General features: G+C 42.0%; 1 protein-coding gene across 1 annotated transcript in view; it reads right to left on the reverse strand.

Annotated features, from left to right (window-relative positions):
- Positions 1 to 20,153, reverse strand: part of PCDH15 (protocadherin related 15) — a 633,545-nt gene that overhangs the window by 521,259 nt on the left and 92,133 nt on the right. Inside the window, exon 2 of the mRNA XM_077784512.1 lies at positions 4,412 to 4,652. The gene's annotated coding sequence lies outside the window, so the exon portion shown is untranslated. The remainder of the gene's footprint in view (positions 1 to 4,411; positions 4,653 to 20,153) is intronic.

The following is a 20,153-nucleotide window of genomic DNA, read 5'->3' on the forward strand; positions in this document are numbered from 1 at the left end:
AAATAAATCAAAGGCCGACAGGTTTCTCTCTCTTTATCACACAAATAAATCACATCAATCAGGATTATATTATTAAATTAACATGTGTTAACATTATCATTATCATAAATTTATTAATATTGTTATATGTTCCATTTCTGATTACAGCCCACCACAATAGCTTTTATACTCTGCATAATGAACACTGTCCAAGGAAATTCCTTCATGCAAGCCTGTCACAAAGAGCATCAAAACCTTCAGTGGATACACAGCCAGTGTATTCTAGAACAGAATTATTTGTGCTAAATATTACTATCATTATGTTTCAAAAAAAGAAAAAAAACAGTTAAACCTTCCTTTCTAAAGCAAGAGTGTGATTGCATGGTAACAGCAAAAATTGCTCTTGACAATTTAGATATCATACAGGAAGGAGACTGAGACTTCCAAAGCTATTGCCCTCTAATCACTTTTCATGCAGTCTGACATGTAAAATCCACTATTTAAACACCACAGCTGCTTAAATAAAAGCAGGATTTTGAATATTCCGTCTTGCTACTGATTATTTCAAGTATGCAAAGGTGAACAGTGTCAAACCAGTTTGTTCACACATGGATTTTTTTTCAGCTCAGGAAGAGCTTGTTTCCTGAAGAACCTGAGAACCACCTATGGACTTGAACTAAAAATGGAAGGTCCGAGTTATTGTGAGTCAGTCAAAAACTGACCTTTCCAGACTGGATAGCAATGGATCATTTCCAGCTGTATCAAAGAGAAAGCCATCTTCAAAGTGTCTGAGGGATGGAATCCCTCTCAGGTTTTGTAACTCCACTTTATCTGGTTATACCTGACTCGTTCTGTGTACAGAGCAGCTTTCCTGAAGGGAAGGTTAAACCAGATTATTCTGTGTGACCTTAGGCAAGGGATGGAGGGACACGACACAGGGAATGGCTCCCAGTGCCAGAGGGCAGGGCTGGATGGGATCTTGGGAATTAGGAATTGTTCCCTGGCAGGGTGGGCAGGCCCTGGCACAGGGTGCCCAGAGCAGCTGTGGCTGCCCCTGGATCCCTGGCAGTGCCCAAAGCCAGGCTGGACAGGGCTTGGAGCAGCCTGGGACAGTGGAAGGTGTCCCTGCCCAACATTGGGTGGGATGCCCTTCAAGGTACCTTCCAATCCATTCCATGAAAGGAAAAACGACCAAAAAATATTCCCACGTGCTGCAGTGGGCTCACTGCATGCTCTCTTTCCAAGTGGAGCCCATGAGCTGTGCTTTGCCAGTGCCAGCACTTTGCTGCTCCCCTGAATTTGGGCAGCACTGAGCATCATCTCCCCACCCCTTCCCTTTTCTGAACCACGCTTTTACTGCATTCATGTGTTGTCCAAGACAGCCATAACTGGAGCTCACTAAATAAATTTGCTTGAGAAATTTATACAGGGTTTGAAAGTTTAATGCAACTGCCAAAAGATTTTGGAGTGCTGGGAGAATTAATCTTACTACTCATTACATTTATTGATTCCAATCAAGCTTCCAGACATCAGCATAGGTGCCACTGCTAAGAAATAAAAAGTTTCCAGGAAATCTCCACGTAAATCTAAAGCGACTGCCAGCTTTGGGGAAGGGAAAAGGCTAAGGAAGAGGTGTGTAATCTACATGCCAGTAAATGCTGGGCTAACAGGTTATCAGCCACCACTTGAGGAGCTTTCTCCAACACTGCTTTTATAACCAGCTCAAGATGAGATTTCAGCCCTCAAGCCTGCAAAAAGGCCAATATTCATAACAGTGTTTTCTCTTTCAACACTCTCTGAATTCAATTAAGGATGAAAAGCAAAAAGGCACTTCCACACAAAAAGGTTGGGTTTTGTTCCTTTTCTTTTTTAATTAGGAGCTGAATCTAGTTGAAGGTAGAAGCTGAGCAGCCATGCAATCATTCTATATTAAATAAATAGAAAGAATAACTTTGCTGCTACATCTGCCCTCCAGAACAAGAGGAGGCTTCTCATTTGAGGATGGAAGAAAACAACGACTGCCAGTTTTGGAAATAATTTACCACATTTGCCTGAGTTGACCTGAGAGAAAAAGAGCACTTGTGACGAGATGAAAAATAATGACACAAGTATTTTTGTTTTCCACAGCTCCTACTCCAATCCTCCCCTAGGACTGGAGTGTAAATCACAGATAATGCTGAGGGAACACCACAATCCAGCCAGCATTTGAAAGAGTTTGGTTGAGTACAGCATGAGATAAATGTTTTAATTGCACGACTGAAAACTGATTGTAACATAATTGTTTTTCACCTATTATTTGTGTGTGGTATAGATTATAGAAGGCTACACTGGAAAACACCTGGAGAAAGGATTATTCCAAAAGTTTGCTGGAATTCTGAGTTTCTGAAGTATCATTTTCACTTGTAGTGGTTGCAATAAATAAGAGCAGTACTGAAAACAGAGCCATGTGAAAGATCTTTCTAGATATCCTGTGAGCTAACAATTTCTTAAATTGGTTGGCATGGCTCATATTATAATAGAATAACTATTTTTAAACTTTCCTATTTCTAAGCATTTTGCTTCCAATTTAAATTTATAAGAGAACAACCCCTTCAATGCTAATTAGAAAAATGTCAATAACATGCCAGAATTCCTTGATGTTTGTCATTTTGCAGAAATATGACCTGAAGTTTAATCCTCATTAGGCCTTACAAAATTAAGTCAAATGTAAACTATAAATAATGGTCAACCTGTTCCATTTTAATTTTCTGTTTTTTCTGTGTCATCATTTGACTTTGTAAATGAGGGTGATTTTGGGACATGCTCTTAAACAGCAACATAAAAAGTAGCTTAAAACTTCCTGTCTAAGTTGATTATTTTTGTGGAGACAACATGTTCACAAAGGAATTTTCTGCCTAGATAACACCTAACCTAGCACAGGAACCTATCAAGCAACAGGATCAGCCTGTGGAATCTTGTGTGCAAGTTTCCATTAGCTGATGATGCTGGGAAGGATTTGCTGCTCCACTCCTGACACAAATGAGAGTTTATTCCTGACAGATTGTAGAAGTACCCCTTGTAACTGAAAGCACAGGTACAACCCTAAAAACCTCACAGAATTTTATTAACTCAACCAAGAGGAAGTATCAGCTAGGAGAGAATGTGCTAAAACATAACGTAGAATATAAAAAAACAACAAAACAAAGAAAAAAAGCTCAAGAAATAAACTATTTTAATGTTGTCTTTTGAATCTATTTGGAGATCTCTCTCAGACTCATCAGCACAAATGTTAATTAACCAGGCTGGCTGACAAAGGAAACAGATGTGAGTAGAGTATTCTTATGCACTGGAATTAATTACATCAAGTTTTAGGTGATGACACAAATAAAGGTCAGGTTGTACTGCTGAGATGATCAAGAACACAAACTGCAAATCTATTGCAACATTTAATAACCCCCATTCCCCACAGGGCAGGAACCCCTTTCAGGCAGATGTGTGATGAGCAAATACTTAAATGTCACACCTGGAAAATTACCCAACCTGTGCCTCCCACATCAGATGTTTGCCTTTCAAAACCCAACAAGAGCAGCTCTGTTTCTGATGCATAGAAGACAATTCACACTCTCTAATTGCCACTAATTGCCAGCAACAATTTTATCCACAATTTCAACCCTGAAAAGGATGCTTTCCATCAGCTGCAAACAGATAAGAAAAGGTTGGAAGGGAATATTACTCTCATGTGTTTGGATATCCCCTGCAAACCCTAGTTAAGGATGTTTTATCCAGCCCCACGGTGGCATTTATTGAATTCTACAGAATTGTGATTTAAAAGCATCAAGTAATGTGATAACTGATCTCATCTTCAAGCTACTTTTGAAAATTTCATTCTTATTCTCCATTTCCATTCTGTATTTATCTGATTTCATTGTCCTACAAGGATCTTGTCTGCTCTCTGTCACTCCAATCTGCCACCAGTATTCAAACATTTCATTCAATCGCTGAACCTCTAACCTGCCAGGTAAGAGTCAGCTCCTTAGAAATTTTTATTCCCAGGATATTTGATCACCAGAACCAACATAAAACTAAACATTAGGTAAATCTATTAAACTTAAGCAAATTAACACATGCGGTTCCATGGTTAACTTTAACAAATATATAAAGACAAATCACAAGGTTGGATTTCAGGAGGAATTTTTTTTTCCTGGAGAGTCAGGAATTGGAAGGGGGACATTGGTGGAGTCCCCACCTCTGGGATATCCAAAGAAGAGCTGGAGGTGGCACTCAGTGCTCTGGGCTGGGGACAAGGTGGGCACTGGGCACAGCTGGGACTCCATGGGCTGGCAGGGATTTTCCAGCCTTAGTGACTCTGGGATTGTTTCCTTTATTACTAAAGAAAGCATATTCCCTGCATCTAACAGCTACTCCAACAATGAAATTAAAGAAAGCTCCTCACCTTTCAACCCTGGATTTGTGTGTGGCTTCCAATGAAACCTCCAGCTGACTGCACTGTATTCCTCGTTCTCCTTCTGGGCACTTTTCTTCCACAGCTCCCCCAGCCTTGCTTGTCAGCTGCACCTTATTCCACAGCCATGCAGAAGCACCCGGGGCATCATCCCAGAGCTGCTCCCTTGTGCTCCCCCTGTGCTCGCTCAGTGGGCTCCTGGTGGTGCTGCAGGCAGGGAGAAGCCCATGCTCTGTGGGAGAGAAAGGCAGGGTAAGAGAGGAGACAGCTCAGAAGGCACAGCCAGACCTGCAAGGTGACACAGCTGGGACAAAACAGCCTGAGAATGATCCTGAGGGTTTCCTGTGGGAATCCAGGGCTTCCCTCTGGCTGCCCTGGCAGGTCTGGGACCCTGGCAGGGGTCAGGAACCCCCCTGGACAGAGCTCCCAGAGACACTGTCTGTGATCTCTGGCCATGGAAAAGAGTTCGCAATTCTACAGGATGAATTACCAGCTCTCAGTGCTTGATATAAGTAATAATTAAGTGTGGCACAGGTGCAAAAGTCAAATTTTAGGATTCTAGATTAGGGGTTCAAAGGGGACAAGATGGAGGAAATTGGGTGTGCCTTGTCCTTTTTCTCCTTCTCCATGCCCTCCATGTCTCACTGTGGTGTTGGCATTTTTCTGTTGGTTCAGGCTGGGGACACACTGTCCAACGTAGGTGACAGATATTGGCACGTTCTTGTAAATCCAGCCCAGGGAGTTTCTGGTATTTAATGTTTGTAACATCCACTGAGGGCAGAGCCCCACACGCTGCCCTGCAGGACAGAGCTGGGCAGGGCAGCAGAACATGTGAGAGATAAACAGAATAAACAACCTGGAAACCAGCACAGACCAATTATGGCTTCTGCTTTGGTAGCGGGGCTGAGAGACAGAGACTTTCTACAATCTCAGAATCATCAATACCTCAGATTCTGGCACTTCCCAAAGCAGTTGTGGCTCTTAGGATCAAAGAAAGGACTTGGCCCTTCTTCTCCCCCCAGCCTCTTTCTAGGTAATAAACTGGTAATAAACAGTTAAAAAATCCCAGAATTGTTTGGGTTCAAATCAATCCCCTAAACCATCCTCTGAAGGTTTAGGTTGGAAGGGACCTTAAAGATCATCTTGTTCCAAATCCTCCAGCAATATTTCCTAGAAAAGAATCCTGCTCATTGCTGTGTGCCTCGAATGGGAAAAAAAGGCCCTATACTCTTACTGCTCTTCATTAATTACAGCTTAAAAGCTTATGTGCCTTCAGCAAACCCCAAGTGATCTTAAAGAGAGGCTCAAGAGCATCCACCAGAGTGCAGAAAGCACAGCAGGAATGTTTCTTGTCTGTTCTCATCAGAACAAGGGGGCCACTTTAAATAAAGACCATTTGATGAAGGCTTTGCAAAAATACTAAGGAAAATATAAAGTGCAAGGCTTATTTTACAAATTAGAAGGCCTGTATGATATGAAAATTATGAGCTTAAATTTCTTTAAAACATCAGAAAGTCTCGCATTTCACAATAGTAATAGGTTCTAAGAAAAACTAAGTGCAACCCACTGGAATGAACTTTTAATATTCAACTAATGGGCAGATGATGACCTGCACAGAGCCACAGCACCAGCCTGGGGGGCTGCAGCAGGCACAGGAGCCTCGAGCTGAGCAGCAGAGCTGGAGCTGCTGCATCAGCAAAGGTGGAAGCAGAGGAGGATCTGAACCAACAGATACTGTTTGGAAAAATAAATCACTTTTTCTTAATAAAAACAATCAATTAGAAACATTTTTCATAGATAAATAAGATAAAACTTTGGTCCAAATTGTAAGGAAAAAGTCTGTGCAATGCCATGGCTGAAAGCCTTGGGAGCACAACCTATAGGATGAGTTTGGCTGGCAAGGAAGCAGGGCAGAACAGTGGAGCTCCTTTAACCATGCATGAAATCATGGCTGCAACAAATCTTCATCTTCCAAATTAGAGCCACAAATACTCTCAGACTGCTATAAACATTGTGGAGTCAATCAGGAATAAGTTCTTTAATTCTTTGTCACAGGGATGTGTAGAGATGGTTGTGTAGGGAGCCAGTGTTGAAGAACAATAACCCCCTTGGATGTGGAGGAGCCTGGAGACACCAACAACAAACAGCATCCCTCAGCCATGGGTCACATGCTTCAAATTATGGAACTGAGCCACACTTCAGGAGAAACTAATCCTGCTCCAAAGTAAAAAATCACATTTAGGAAGTGAAGGTGTTGGAAACATCAGTGTTGGAGTTACTGAGGCAGAATTAATTCACCTCTGATGCACAGATTTTTCATTAAACTGGAATCACTTCTTTGCTCCTGCCTTGGGCTCTACACCAAAGGGGAGAGAATAAAGCAAATGGTACAGCCAAGAACTCCTGAGTGCTTGGATTCCTAACTTCCAAAAAGAACCTTTTTGATTACAGCCCTCGCACTGAATGCACACACACACACAGAGACATGGTTCACCCCCATGGCAAAGGCTGTGCAGCTCCAAGAGAAAATTCCTCCCCAGGCAAAGGCTAGCTCTCCAAGACTCACTTCCTAGCACAAATATTCCCCACTCTCCTCCTCTGGTGGCAAAGAGAAAGCAGCACCAACTACACAGAAGCTGCTCTCAGACAAGTGACATTTAGCTCAGTGTTCCTCCCATCGCTGGCAATCTTCCCCTGCCCCAGCGTGCTCACATTAATAAAGAATTCAGAGGTGAGCAAGAGCTCCTCGGAATATGTCAAGGACTGGGGAAGAAATGCAGTGTTAGGGAGGAAAATCCATTAGAAAAATGAAAAACAAGATCAAGCCAACCACAAATCTTACACTGCAGGACTACCAAGTTGCCTTATTACATTGTATGTAAGGAGAGAAATAAATGAAAAGGGTGAAATTAGGAGAAGCAGAGACCTACACAGTGCTAAAGCACATGAAAATGTCCTGGAATTCAAACAACATACTAAAAAAAATTAATTATATTTCCAGGCATTTTCTCTATCAAATCTACACATGAACACATCCTGTTTTCCAGAGAAGTGAGTGTGTACCTCATGTTTGTGGGAAGAAAGAGAGGCTTTAATATTAAGGCATTTGTTCCAAAAACTTCTCTTCTTCCCTGTCTTCACCTACCAGACTTCCCTGTCAGATCCATCTTTCCTTCTTCTTCAAGGTTTTCCTTCAAGGGTTTGGGTTCAGCAAGAATGTGGTCAAGAAAGTCCTTGAATACTCACACCAAAGCAAGAAATTTGGGCAGGAGAGAAAAAGCTAAACAGCCTGCAAAGTGCAAAGGTTCAAAAGTCTCAGGTGCTCAACTAAACCCAGAGGTGTGACCTTAATTAAGCCATCAAATTGCTTTATGATTCAGACTCGAAGTACAGCATGCCCCATCCTCTCCTATTTCCATCAAATACTTGTCCTGGACGTAAAGGGCTCCAGTTAATTAAGAAAGATTGCTGAAGTCATGTAAAGTATCAGAAAAAAACTCAGAGGTAGTGTCATTCATCTTAAAAGAGAGAATAAAAAATTAACAAAATCACTTTGCAGCACTCAAAGGGGAAAAAAATTGAATTATGCCCATTCTTAACTTAAAATACTTTGCACTTAAAACTTTGCAGACTGGGGTTCCCAAATGGGAAATGCACGTGCTTTGGACCCCAGTAAATACAGTATAGAATGTTTCACTGTGAGCCTGTTCATTAACATTAATGACCTTATTAATTAGAGCAATTCTTAACTCTGCTCACAGTACAAAAGCACTGCATACATTTAAAATTGACTGAAACCACATTCAAACCCTCAAATTTAAGGATGAGAGTTGCCAGGGCTCAAAGAGCAGGGGACCAAAACAGCTGGCTAAAAGTATTCCAAATAAACCAATCTAAATATCAGAATATTTTAAATATATTTTAAATTTAATATCAGAATATATAAATATATATACACATATATTTAATATCAGAATATTTTTCCTATACAAAGTTGACTGTATTGATGAAGGTGTTTCATATGAGAAGACATACAATAATTTGAGCAATTTTAAAGTAAAAAATTAATGGGTATAAATTACCAAAAACTGGTAGAGGCAAATAATCTGATTAAGCCTGCTGACATTCCAGGATTCAGTTGTAACAGAACTGCCCCAATCAGTCCTTCAGTAGCCTCTAATAAATGTGTTTTCTCAGCCATTACCAAATACAAGAAGGAAGGAAAGTTTCCCAATGCCAATGAAAGAGCCTTATTTTGGGAGGAGCCCAGGGATGTTTTCAGACCAGGGAAGCAGAGCCTTGTGAAGAGATTTCCTGAGATCAGAACAAATCATTTAAACCAAACCACTGGTGTCCTGCTCAGAAATGTGGGCATGACCAGGAGCAGAGCCTGGTGATGGGATCCAAATCCAGATAAAGAGTGGCACCTCTGTAGGTAGAAGCCCTCTCCAGGAGCACTTTTCTGACTCCAGCAGAGTTCCTACATCTCCTCTTTGTTCTGCTCTCCAAGCCTCTCTTCTGGCAAGAAATCTCCCTCCCAGAGTGCTGCTGGCAACTCATCACTGATACCTCTGCCTCAAGCCAAGGATTTTTCATCTTCATGTAAAGAGATTCATTAGCAGAAAAAATGCCACATGATCTAGCTGTCCTCAGAGGTGACCAACCCTCCATACTGGATTTCTTATTTAACTGATTCAACTAGAATTGATTCCAGGTTCTCCCCAACACCTTCCAGTCTTTCTTTGCTGCACCACAAACCCGCCCCAAAACCCAGAAAATATGAATCTGTCTATTTGATTAATGCTTTACTTACAGCACCAGTCAGTGTAGCTACAGAAATACTTTATTTTTACAATTAATAGAGCAGCAGTTATATTTTCAGTTGCTACAGCTAAAACAGTTTGCTTGGAATAGTGTATTTTAAAATAATCTGGTTAATAATTGCCCAAATGGAGAGGATGTTGAACTGGGGGTTGCAGCAGCTGAAATTAGATCTGTTGCAATATTTTTCCCATTTTAAATCCAAGCTAGGCCTGAGTTTTGCAACTAAAGCTGTGAAGCAGAATCCTGTCCATACACATACGATTTGTCTTCCTAATCTTCACATTTCCTAAAAGAAATCCTACTGGCAAAAAACTTCATCTGGAAACTTCTGGAATTCCTCAGAGCATATCATCCATTATGAAACTCTGTATTTGAGGAAATGGTTCAGTTCTGACCCCTGCAGAAATTTGAATGCCAGGCCTATGCTTTAAACTTTTCAAAAAATATATGTGAATGCCCTGGGTCTGGTTAAAGGGATACCTTCTACCCCTGAACATACGCTGGTATTTTAATTTAAATCCATTGCACATTGTCTGTTTTATGCTTAGAAATTTCAGACTTTCCCTTGTAGAATATTGAAATGAATTAAAACCTTTGAGATACAGGTGAGGCAGGCTGAGTCATAACCCATTTTACAAAGAAATCCAGAGCTGTGCAGCCACAGACCCTGAAGTGGCATGGCCAGCTCACTTCTCCTCGTGCCCCTTGACAGAATTAAGAGCTGCACCTCAGACACCCCGGCAATTTTCTGCTCCACAAAGAGCAATCAATGACAGAGTTTCCAAAGAGCACACGCAGAGCCATGGGATGGCTGTGAACATAAATACAGATACACTTGGTTTGCTCTGTGACTGAGCACCTGAAAAGCATCAAGACAAGGAAAAAAGTTTTCAAGAGCAGCATGAAATGCACCACAAGTATATTCAGTATTTCCTCTGTTAAATGAACTGTGTTCCACACAGAACACAAAACACCAAAGTTATGCAAGTGAAAGCTTTCAAAGGAAATCTCAAAGTTGGGCTCCACAATTTTTGTTGTGTTTTAACATTCTGAGTATGTTGCCTACTTCTGACTCTCATCAAGCAAAAGAGTTTAACCTGGAGCCAGGATTCAATTAAAAAACCAAACAAAACCCCAAACCAAACAACAAAAAATAAACCCAAAAACAAAAACCACCTGAAAATACTTAAACCTCTTGCAAACTGACATAAAGCTGTCCACTGCACCTTTTCTTATTGGAGCTTTAAATCTAAGTCGCAATGAATCAAAATAAATATTGCGATTTCCTGCAGACACACCCCCAACATGCCTCATTCTAAGCTGTGTGAAGGGTCTAAGTTTATCTGTCAGAACTCTGAAGTAAACAAAATATTAAAGATTAAGAAGTTCCTCCTATGGTTGTGGTGTTTAGTCAGTTCATAAACACTTTATAAAATCAGCTGGGTGCAAAGGCACAGAGTTTATTTCTAATGTGATATTTGAGTTTTATGGGAAGCAATGATCAAAATTCAGATTATTTAAATGTCCATGAATCATGGCTGCAAACCTAGACTTTCTCAATACTTCTGACTGTACCAGCAATTAATATCTTCTATATTGAGTCTATTCACCAGGTTGAGAGAATCTAAAATTATCCCTGTGCAAAGAGTGCTGATTCCCCTGTCTGCTGCACAGGCAGCTTTCCTGCTCCTCGTCTGCAGGGAATCCTCTGCCTGGTGCCTCCTCATCCCATATTCAAAGAGAGACTTCAAATAATGTTCTGGCATTTCTCCAGCATTAACTCTGACACAGACAATTCAGCAGGGAAATGCCAGATCTCAGCGAGCTGCTGAGGAGGTGGGGTTGGCAGATCTGTGCTAATGCCCCTCCCTCTCCCTGCTTTTATTGCAAATAATTTTCATACATGTTTTCCTAGCCAAATTTGATTTTGTCAACATATCCAGTGGGTTTACGATACAGGTATTGTAGTTGGAAATGTCAGTGCTCTAAATGTGATTCCTGATGTAGCCTCTCATAGGATATTGAGACAGAGCCAACTAAATTTATTCTATCTAAATGTCAGTTTAGGTGTAAAACCCCCTAAATATCCTGAAGAGAAGAAGAATGTGCACTGTGTATCTAACGTGATGACTTGGATAAGAAACAAAATTAAATCTGTTTTGTGTGAGAATACTGAACCCTACAGTGGAGGATGTCAACAGCCCCTCTGTAAAAGGAAATGTATATTACAGACATAAATAATTTTACAAGACCCTTTTTATTGTAATCATAAAACCTCAAAAACACGATGGAATCAAAGCCATATTAGAGTTTAAAATACCATAAACCAGAAGCTATTATATCCCTGGCATACAGGATAATTTAAAGGAAGACATAATCACTAAATCAAAATTTATCTTGCATCAGTAATAGGAGGAATGTGTTTTCATCATCAGCTCCCCATCCAAGATCCTCCACAAAAGACAGCAATGCCTCCATTTATAAAAAAATATTGGAGGGAAGTTGGGAAGTGTTTGCATGGATAAATGGTTATGGAGGATGGAGAGATGAGTGCCCAGGGCCAGCCAAGCCAGGAGCTGTCCTGCCCAAAAAGCCAGAATGAGTTTGGGAAAAGAGAGACTGGGAAGGTGACATTCCATGGATGAGACAAAGGAAGCCCAGGCAGTAATGGTGAGAGCACCTGCAGGGGGTGTGCAGATGGACCTTCCCTGTCTCAGTGTCTGAGCAGTCACCGTGATGGATGGGAGGCAGCGGGAGGAGATGTGGAGCCACGGACCCGAGGGGAACATCCTGCCTTTCCACACAAAATGATGGATACCTGCTGAATGCTGAGATGCAGGAGCAGCAACATGGGGCTGCAGCTATTAATGCTGGGAGGAAATTGGTTCAGGCTCCTTGGCAGCCACTTAAAAAAGCAAAATAAAAGAATAGAAAACAAACAAAAAAATTAAATCAAGTGTTTGTAAAATCTACAGTGCAAACTTGTTGCACGTAATTCTGACTCCTCCACCTCAACAAGTGTATCAGGGACTTAGGAAGGGTTCAAGGATGGGAAAGAAAACTGAAACCTGATGTCTCACAGAGGGATGAGAGAGCTGTGGCACACCCAGAGCAAAGAGTGACAGCCCAACCTCGGGATCCAGAGCAGGTCCAGACAAACAAAAGGCTGGGGACTTTCCTGCATGGCCAGTAAATAGGCAGGGGAACTTTGCTCCAAGCTCCATGAGTTCCCATGGCAAGAGTAAAAGGACTCTCAAGATCTCTGTGGAAGCCAGACCTCCTGGACAGACCTCTGGCTTCCCAGCTGCCACAGCATGTGGAGTCTCAGAGAGCTTGCTGAATAATTTTTACCATATGCTTGATCTAAACTCACATTGTCATGCTGCTTTCCAAGGGAAGAACCCTCAAATTGATAAAAAATAGGAAAATAGAAGAGAAGAACTCTATCTTGAGCTCAAAGTTGCTGAGAGGCAGCTGCAGCGTTCCTGGAGGTATGGGGGCAGGAATACTGGAAATGGAAAAGCAAAGCTCACACTCAGCCTTGCGGTTTTCCTTGGCCACTCCCCTCACTGGAGGGAACTGGTTTGTGACTGCACTGGTGAATCCCACTCAGACACTCTCTGGAGCCAGCAGTGTCCCAGGCTGGTGCTGTCCCAGACCCTCCTCTGTGGTCTCTGCCCCCAGCCCTACCTCAATCTTCACTTAAATGCTCTCTACACTCTTTTAGGGCTGGCACATCCCCTCACCCTTTTTGTTAATCAAGAAAATTTCATGATCCCATCAGCAACCCCTGGGCCAGAGCAGCTTCACCCAAGCCAGCACCAAAGGTTGGTCAATACACAGCCACGTGAGAATGAGCAAACACTGAGCCCATGTGAAACAGAGACAGCTTGGATGGGGATGGAGGATCTTCCCTTGAAGGATCCTTGCTTCTCATAGCTCAGCATCCAAATTCTAGGCTAGAGATTTCATCTGCTCAAGGTTATCCAGATATCTTTAACAGAGCTCTGAATCAGACTCCAGTCTCATGCAAGATTTTAATTGCAAAGCTTTGCACAAACAGGTTTGTTTTTCTTGGTTCCACTCTTATTGTAAATAATAAACCTCCCTTTACAACACCTGAAAGCTTATTATGTGCTTCAGTAAAACTGTTCATAATTATTCAGTTATCTGATTATGCTTGCCCTTTTGTGTATTTGAGCACCTCAGAAAGACAGAAGGCATTAAAGCACTTACAAACCAGGCAACTAATTTATTTTCACATCATTTGCCCTCCCATATTGCATGTTATTATATGCAATCAGTCACCTAAACTACAGGATGCTTTCACTTTCTATATTTCTGAATGGCCAATAACATCAGCTGTAAGGAGGATTGCTATTGAACACTGATATTCTTGTTTGGACATGAATACCCTTGTGTCTGTGCAGATATGGATCCCCACAGAAGGGAACCTTGTTCCCTGAATGCTGGAGAAAACAAAAAGCCATCAGAAATGCTTGCAAGGAGCCTGAGCGTGACTGATAAGGGAGCTGTATAAATCTCCAGCAGCCACTTGCCAACTCAATTCTGAAACATTCAGCTGATTCCAACTGCAGATTACGACTTTTCTCCAACCATCCCCCTTTTCATTTTCTGCTAAAAATATTCATTTCCCCAAAGCAGCAGAGAGGCAGCCCAGGACACCCAAACCTCGATAAATCACAGACGTTGATTTAATCTCGCGCAAGCGAAGCTTCCCGCTGTCCTTTTAAAACAAACAAGGAGGACTCAGAGGCCTGCACATAATCACTGAATTACAAAGAACAGATGTGAAACATTAACAAGGAAATGCTTATGCTGGCAAGGAGCAAGGACTATAAAACAGCACACACTGTACCCAGCCAGACTGGCTTTTCAATGACTCATACTTATGAGATTACAAACAAGAAGGAACAAAAATTAAATGGTTCATTTGACTGGGCCTAATACACTTTAGTTACTTTAAATTAACTGGTAATTGTGCCATTTCTTTCCCTTGTTCTTATCCTTCTGACTTCTTGGTTGGAATGCCTTGATGAAGGGGAAATGATTACAAATCCCACACAGCTCCTATCTACGCATTTACCTATCCCAAATTCATGATGCAAGCATTCCCTTCAAAACATGCACTGATTTCTCCGAAATTGAAGCACCCCTCTGTCAACTGCCTGTTCAACCTGCTACTACACCAAGTATGCACAGGATTATTTTTTTTTTTTTAAGCCAGTTCTACAAATATTTTATCCTGTCCATTCCCTGAGCAGCCTGGGACTGTGGAAGGCATCCCTGCCCATGGCAGGGGGCTGGAATGAGATGAGCTTCAAGGTTCCTTCCTACCCAAACCATGCTGGGATTCTGTGATATTGCCAGGCCTGTTTCTCACCCTGCACTGACAGAGGGAGAGAAAAGATGCCACTGCTTGCAGTGTTAATAAGGGAGGGTTGTCCAAGAACAACCTCATACAGACAACAGAGATGAAGAACCACTCTGAAGTGCAGGACAATGAAGGCTCAAATGCAAATAGCAACTGAAAATCATTGCATTTCAATTCACATAAAAAACCCACTGCCTGCCTCTCATACATACATATTTTTTATTTCTGTGCCTGTCCTACAAACATACCCTCATCTCTTGAGCCACTTCATGGTTTATTGACCCCATGGCTTGGGTTGCAAGGAATGAAAAAGAAGTTTGCTCCTGCATGATCTGCATGATTTGATGGTCACATCACAGTTACAGGAGCTGGACATCGATGATCCCTGTGGGTCCCTTCCAGCTCAGGATATTCTGTGATTCCAATAAAGAAAAGTGTGTGCTAAGGGAGATTGCTGCCCATCTTCCCTCATGGGGCCAGGGAGAAAACAGGGCCAATTTCACACAAACAGAACCTTCCCACTTGTCTCTATCACAAGTACCTTAAGGTGTTAATATTATCTCTTGATGTTGTTCAAAACACATAAAAATTAATGCCTTAACTACTTGGTTGTAAGGACACAAGCAAGATCAACACATCCAGTTTGAAAAGATTAATAACTTCGATGGAACATGCTGGGAAACCTCTCCTGCTCCAACTGCTGATGAATGGATCTACTTTGTTTTTTGTTAATTTATTTTTCCTCAAAGAGGTAAGATCGCTATTACAATATAATATATAATATTATAATAATATATATACTATAATTATATGCATATTATTGTATATAATACATATAATATTATATATAATAGAGACCTATTCCTCACAGAGATACCCATATTAAAGTGATACCATATTTCTCAGAGAGATACCCATATGTTAAAGTAGAATCCTCATTACGATCAACTTGGATTAACTTTTTGAGAGCACTGGAGACAGAATTTCTTCCTGTTACCCACTGGGAATGAGAAGGATGGATGCAGTGAATGCCTTAATTTTTCACAATGACCACTGGTGGGGGAAGAAGCACATCATCATCATTTGCTAAATTCTGGCAGCAATTATTTCAGCTTAGCTATTAAAAAGTCAGGCTTTATTTGCAATCAGAGTCTCTCAGGCTCCCATTAAAGAGGCCTCCTTGTGCCTGCATCTCCCAGAGTGAAGAGTCCTTCAGCATCACATCATCCCTAAGCCCTCGTGCCCACAGAAGTTGAATTAAATCACTTCATGCCTTTTTTCCTTCAACAGAATGGATATTTTACTTTTGTCTTACAGCAAATCAAGCACCCTCAAATCACTTCTATGTCTCTTTCCAGCACAATGTTGAAATTCCAATCAGATTTTCCAGCTTGGGAATGATCTTGCCACTGCTTCCTATGGAAATACCCCCACTTGTGAGCATAGGCTGGTGTTGCCCTGCATTTATTGAGTATTATTACACATATCCACATAGGCCTGTTCTTAACACCACTAGAGAAATTACAGACAAATTTGACTGGTTGCAGCCTTCCAGACCAATACATTTTGGGCATTAAAGGAATTAACAGATCATTACGTTTCTTACTCTTCAGGACGAAGAGCACTGGAGCAGTTGGGAACTCCCTTTACCAATCTGAGGGAGCAGCACAGGGAAGAGACAGAAGGTGATCAAAAAAAGGAGCAGCAGGAAAAAAAAGCTGAACTAAAAACCCTGTTTTATTTCACTGTTTAATCACATTTATAGTTAGGAGTAAGAACCAGAATCTCAGAGCCCAGTTATGGCCCTATTGAGGAGCTCCACTGCCCTTTGCTGCAGAAATTATCCTTTAACCTTCCCAACCCAAACCCAAATATTCATAATCCTATTTGAACAGAGTTTTAAAATGTATGAAATTTGTTCAAATTCGGAAGAAATGTTGAAATAAAATGACAAGAAAAGACACAAGAAGCATCTTCCCAGCTGTGGTGGACTTTCCAGCTCAATTTCAATGCCAAGCTTTTTAGTTTGCTTAAGGCTAAAAGAGCCTGAACACGTCACATTTCAGTGCTTCTGCAGCTCCTTTCACACCTAAGCTGCAGTAAAAGGCACAGAATGATGGCAGCACCTGTGTTATTCAGGGTATATTTTCCCTACTGGCACAAATGCACAGTGCCATTCAAATTAAGACTTCATACCAAGATGGCAAATTTCCCAAATCACAGCCTTAATCTATCCTATCCACTTGATAGAAAAGATAATTAAAACCCACTACTGGAACAATAACAGAACATTCCACCTGTACAAGGGGAAGAATCGATGTACAAAGACCAGGGAAAAATGGAAAACATTTTAAAAACAAATTTAAAAAAATTAAAGTGCTCTACTAAAAAAATAATTTCTGCACAGAGATCTACAAGGCATTAAGTTTCAGGGAGCACAGCACTGATTTTCTCACAGAAGCAAAACAGGTATTTACAGACATTGGGATCCTTCAGCACACTGAATCATGCAGCTGGCAAAGCACAAGACAAATAGGTGTTGTGTCTATCAAGGCCATGGACATGACCCCCAAGCAATTCCTCCATAAGGTGTAAAAATATACTGTAGTTGAAGCACCAAATTGTAACTAAATGTCCATTTTATTATAAGGTACAAAGGAGAATTAGAAAGCCCCTCATTACCTGACCAAGGATGTGTCCTAAATGTCTCATATGACAATTCTTGAAGCAGAAAAGAGATGAAAACTTGTTTTGACTGTGTTACCCTGCAGAGCTGGAAAGAAAAGGCTCATAAACCCCCAGGCCAAGCAACATCTGCATGAACTACCTGGAGTGTAGCCACAATAGGGGACATCACCTCCAGGCAGCCCAGAAATCAGTGTGGGGAGCAGGACAATCAAAGTGGGTCACTTCTGTTAAAGTGCCCTGTGTGCTTCCTTTATCTACCTTTTCCTGCTCTAGACCCCACAGTGGTTTAGGAACAGATGGATAATTTGGCTGATCACAGCACCTTTGAAGGGAATACCTGCTGATCCCATCCCCAGCCAGGGGAGCACAGGGCACAGATCCTCCACCCTGGGGACACTGAATGCCAGGGAGCTGAAGGACACTGGGCTCTGGAAGCAGCACTCTGCCAACCAACAGCACCCATCTCACCCAACAGGCAGCTCAAGCCCAGACCTGACTTTGTTTCTAGGATATTATTCCCAAAAAGCCAAGGGGGATGCACAGCAAGCAGCACAGCTGAGGGACAATGCTGTGCCAGGCCCTGAGAGTTCAGCACTCTCTTACCCTTGCTGATGTTTTCAAAGCAGTGACATGCCCTGAGACAGCCAGGGGGGAGGACAGATGCTGTCACTTCAGGGTCAAGCCTCCCTGGCACTAAAAATCATGTCACTTCTCAGTGACCAGCTCTGAGGCCAAGATAAAACTGTTTCAGCAATTGCTCTTTTCAGAAGTGAACAGTGTGCTTCCTGCTGTGGCTGGAATCTGTGGGATAATCACAGCTACCCTTTGCCAAGGGTGATTTCCATGGTCTGAAACACAGCCTCCCCATGAACGTTGTATTAATCAGATTCTTCTTTGCCTATTTCTATTCTTCTCTATTTTTGGAGGAGCATTACCAGCATGTGCAATTCAGCAGGGCTGGGACAGGGGAGTCAGGCAGGATGTGAGGGAATAATAGACAGGAATAATTGGTACAACAAACTGGCACATCCCAGCTCCTATCCAGGAGCTGAGATCAAGTCCATGCATCCCAAATTTCCCCAGCAGCCGAGCATCCCTGACTAACATCATCCTGGGGAACATGAAAAGGAGCATGAAGCTGTTTCTCTTTGTGCCTGACCAGGCATGATATGAATTTTTGGATAACTCAGGGCAGAAACAGCCTTTAAATCACACTCTACACCCTGGCTGGGTGACACAGGTGGCCTTGGAACACCAGCTGTCCCTGTAGCAGGATGCTCTGCCTGGAAATGTGATGAGACATCTGCAACACTGTGCAAGGCTGTCAGTGGTGGGCTGAGAGGGGCATCGTGTGCTGCTTGTGGTGTTGAATTGTGCTAAAATCAGTCTGGCTTATCCTGATGGAGAGGTAAAGATGTGGCAGATGTGGTGCTAAAATCTGAAATTGCTAAGCTCACCTGGAGACCTCTGACAGATGTCAGTCCTAGAAAAGTCCAGTCCACTTTCCCTATGATAAGTTCTTCAGCATATTCCTCCTTGGAGTGTGTGGAGATTCCTCCCTTGGGTTTTGGGGACAGTCCCCAGTGATACCCTTCAAGGCTGAGTCAAAAATTTGCCCATGAGCTTTGGTCTGGTTGAATTACATCAATCTCTGATAATTGGTTCTTTTTGCTGGGTTTAATATAATTGCTTCAATATTGCTTTGCTATTGGGCACTACCCAATCGTACACCATAATAATAGTTTTATCTTTCATACTGTAAATAGTATATAATTCTGTAAGAAATAATTCTGATCACAATGGTTTGTCTTATCATTTGTCATAATCATTTTATATAAACAGATCTGATTTGCCAGCATTAATCCTGCAGGACAAAGTGACAAAGCCTGGGTCTAGGACTGGATCCAGCCACCCTCAGGCTCCTGTTGAAGGAGTTGAGAAAGCCAAGCGGTCCTTTCTGAGCCTTGGGACTCACCAGGAGCTTCTCTCAAACTTTACAGCTCCTACTCCACCCATGACAGCCCCTCCTCGCTGTTTCCTGCTGCCAAAAAATAATAGAAGAGACCAAAACCTTCTCTGCCCCAAGCAAGCTCAGGCAAGGAACAAATCAAAACTCCTGTCAGGTTTGCTTGCAGTGACACAGAGTGTTACTTCTCTTCCTTCACAGGGAGTTAAAAAGGAAAAGGATGCACAGGAGCTGTGGTACCTCCTCTGCTTGGCCCTGGCTCTGAGAGAGCATCAGGGCTGCAGAACACAGACTGGAGCTCTCCACATCTGCTCTGCAATTCTCACTCCTTTGTCCCTTTTTGCCTGGATAAAAGCCTGGGAAGTTTCTGAAGTGACAGATTTCTCATCTTCCCCGAATCACAGAAATCAGAGGGAATGCTTGAAGAGGAGAATTTCACAGTGGACTGGTATTTACAATACAAACACCAGGCAGTAATTGCATTTATATATTTATATACACACACGTATCCACTGCAACAAATTCTGCTCAGCTGAACAGCAGGCTCTGTTTGCCAGCTCAAATGTGGAGCCAAGCTGCAGCACTGGTCATGCTCCCACAGCCCAGAGACACATATCAAGTGTTTGATTTTCTCAGTGCCCTGCTCTTTTCTCTCTGAGAAGAGGATCCTTATGTTCCACAGCAATCAAAGTAAGCTCGAGACTCCTAACAAACCTGAAAAGATGATCAAAATATTTAACAGAAACTAAGAAATAGCATCATTAACACTTAATTCCAGAGGAAGAAAAGAACAAAGCACACATCCCTTTCTTTCTGCATATGGAAGTACAGGTATGCACAGAACTTGCATTGTCTACTTT

This window comes from Lonchura striata, chromosome 7 (genome assembly GCF_046129695.1).
Source record: "Lonchura striata isolate bLonStr1 chromosome 7, bLonStr1.mat, whole genome shotgun sequence".
Classification (NCBI taxonomy): domain Eukaryota; kingdom Metazoa; phylum Chordata; class Aves; order Passeriformes; family Estrildidae; genus Lonchura; species Lonchura striata.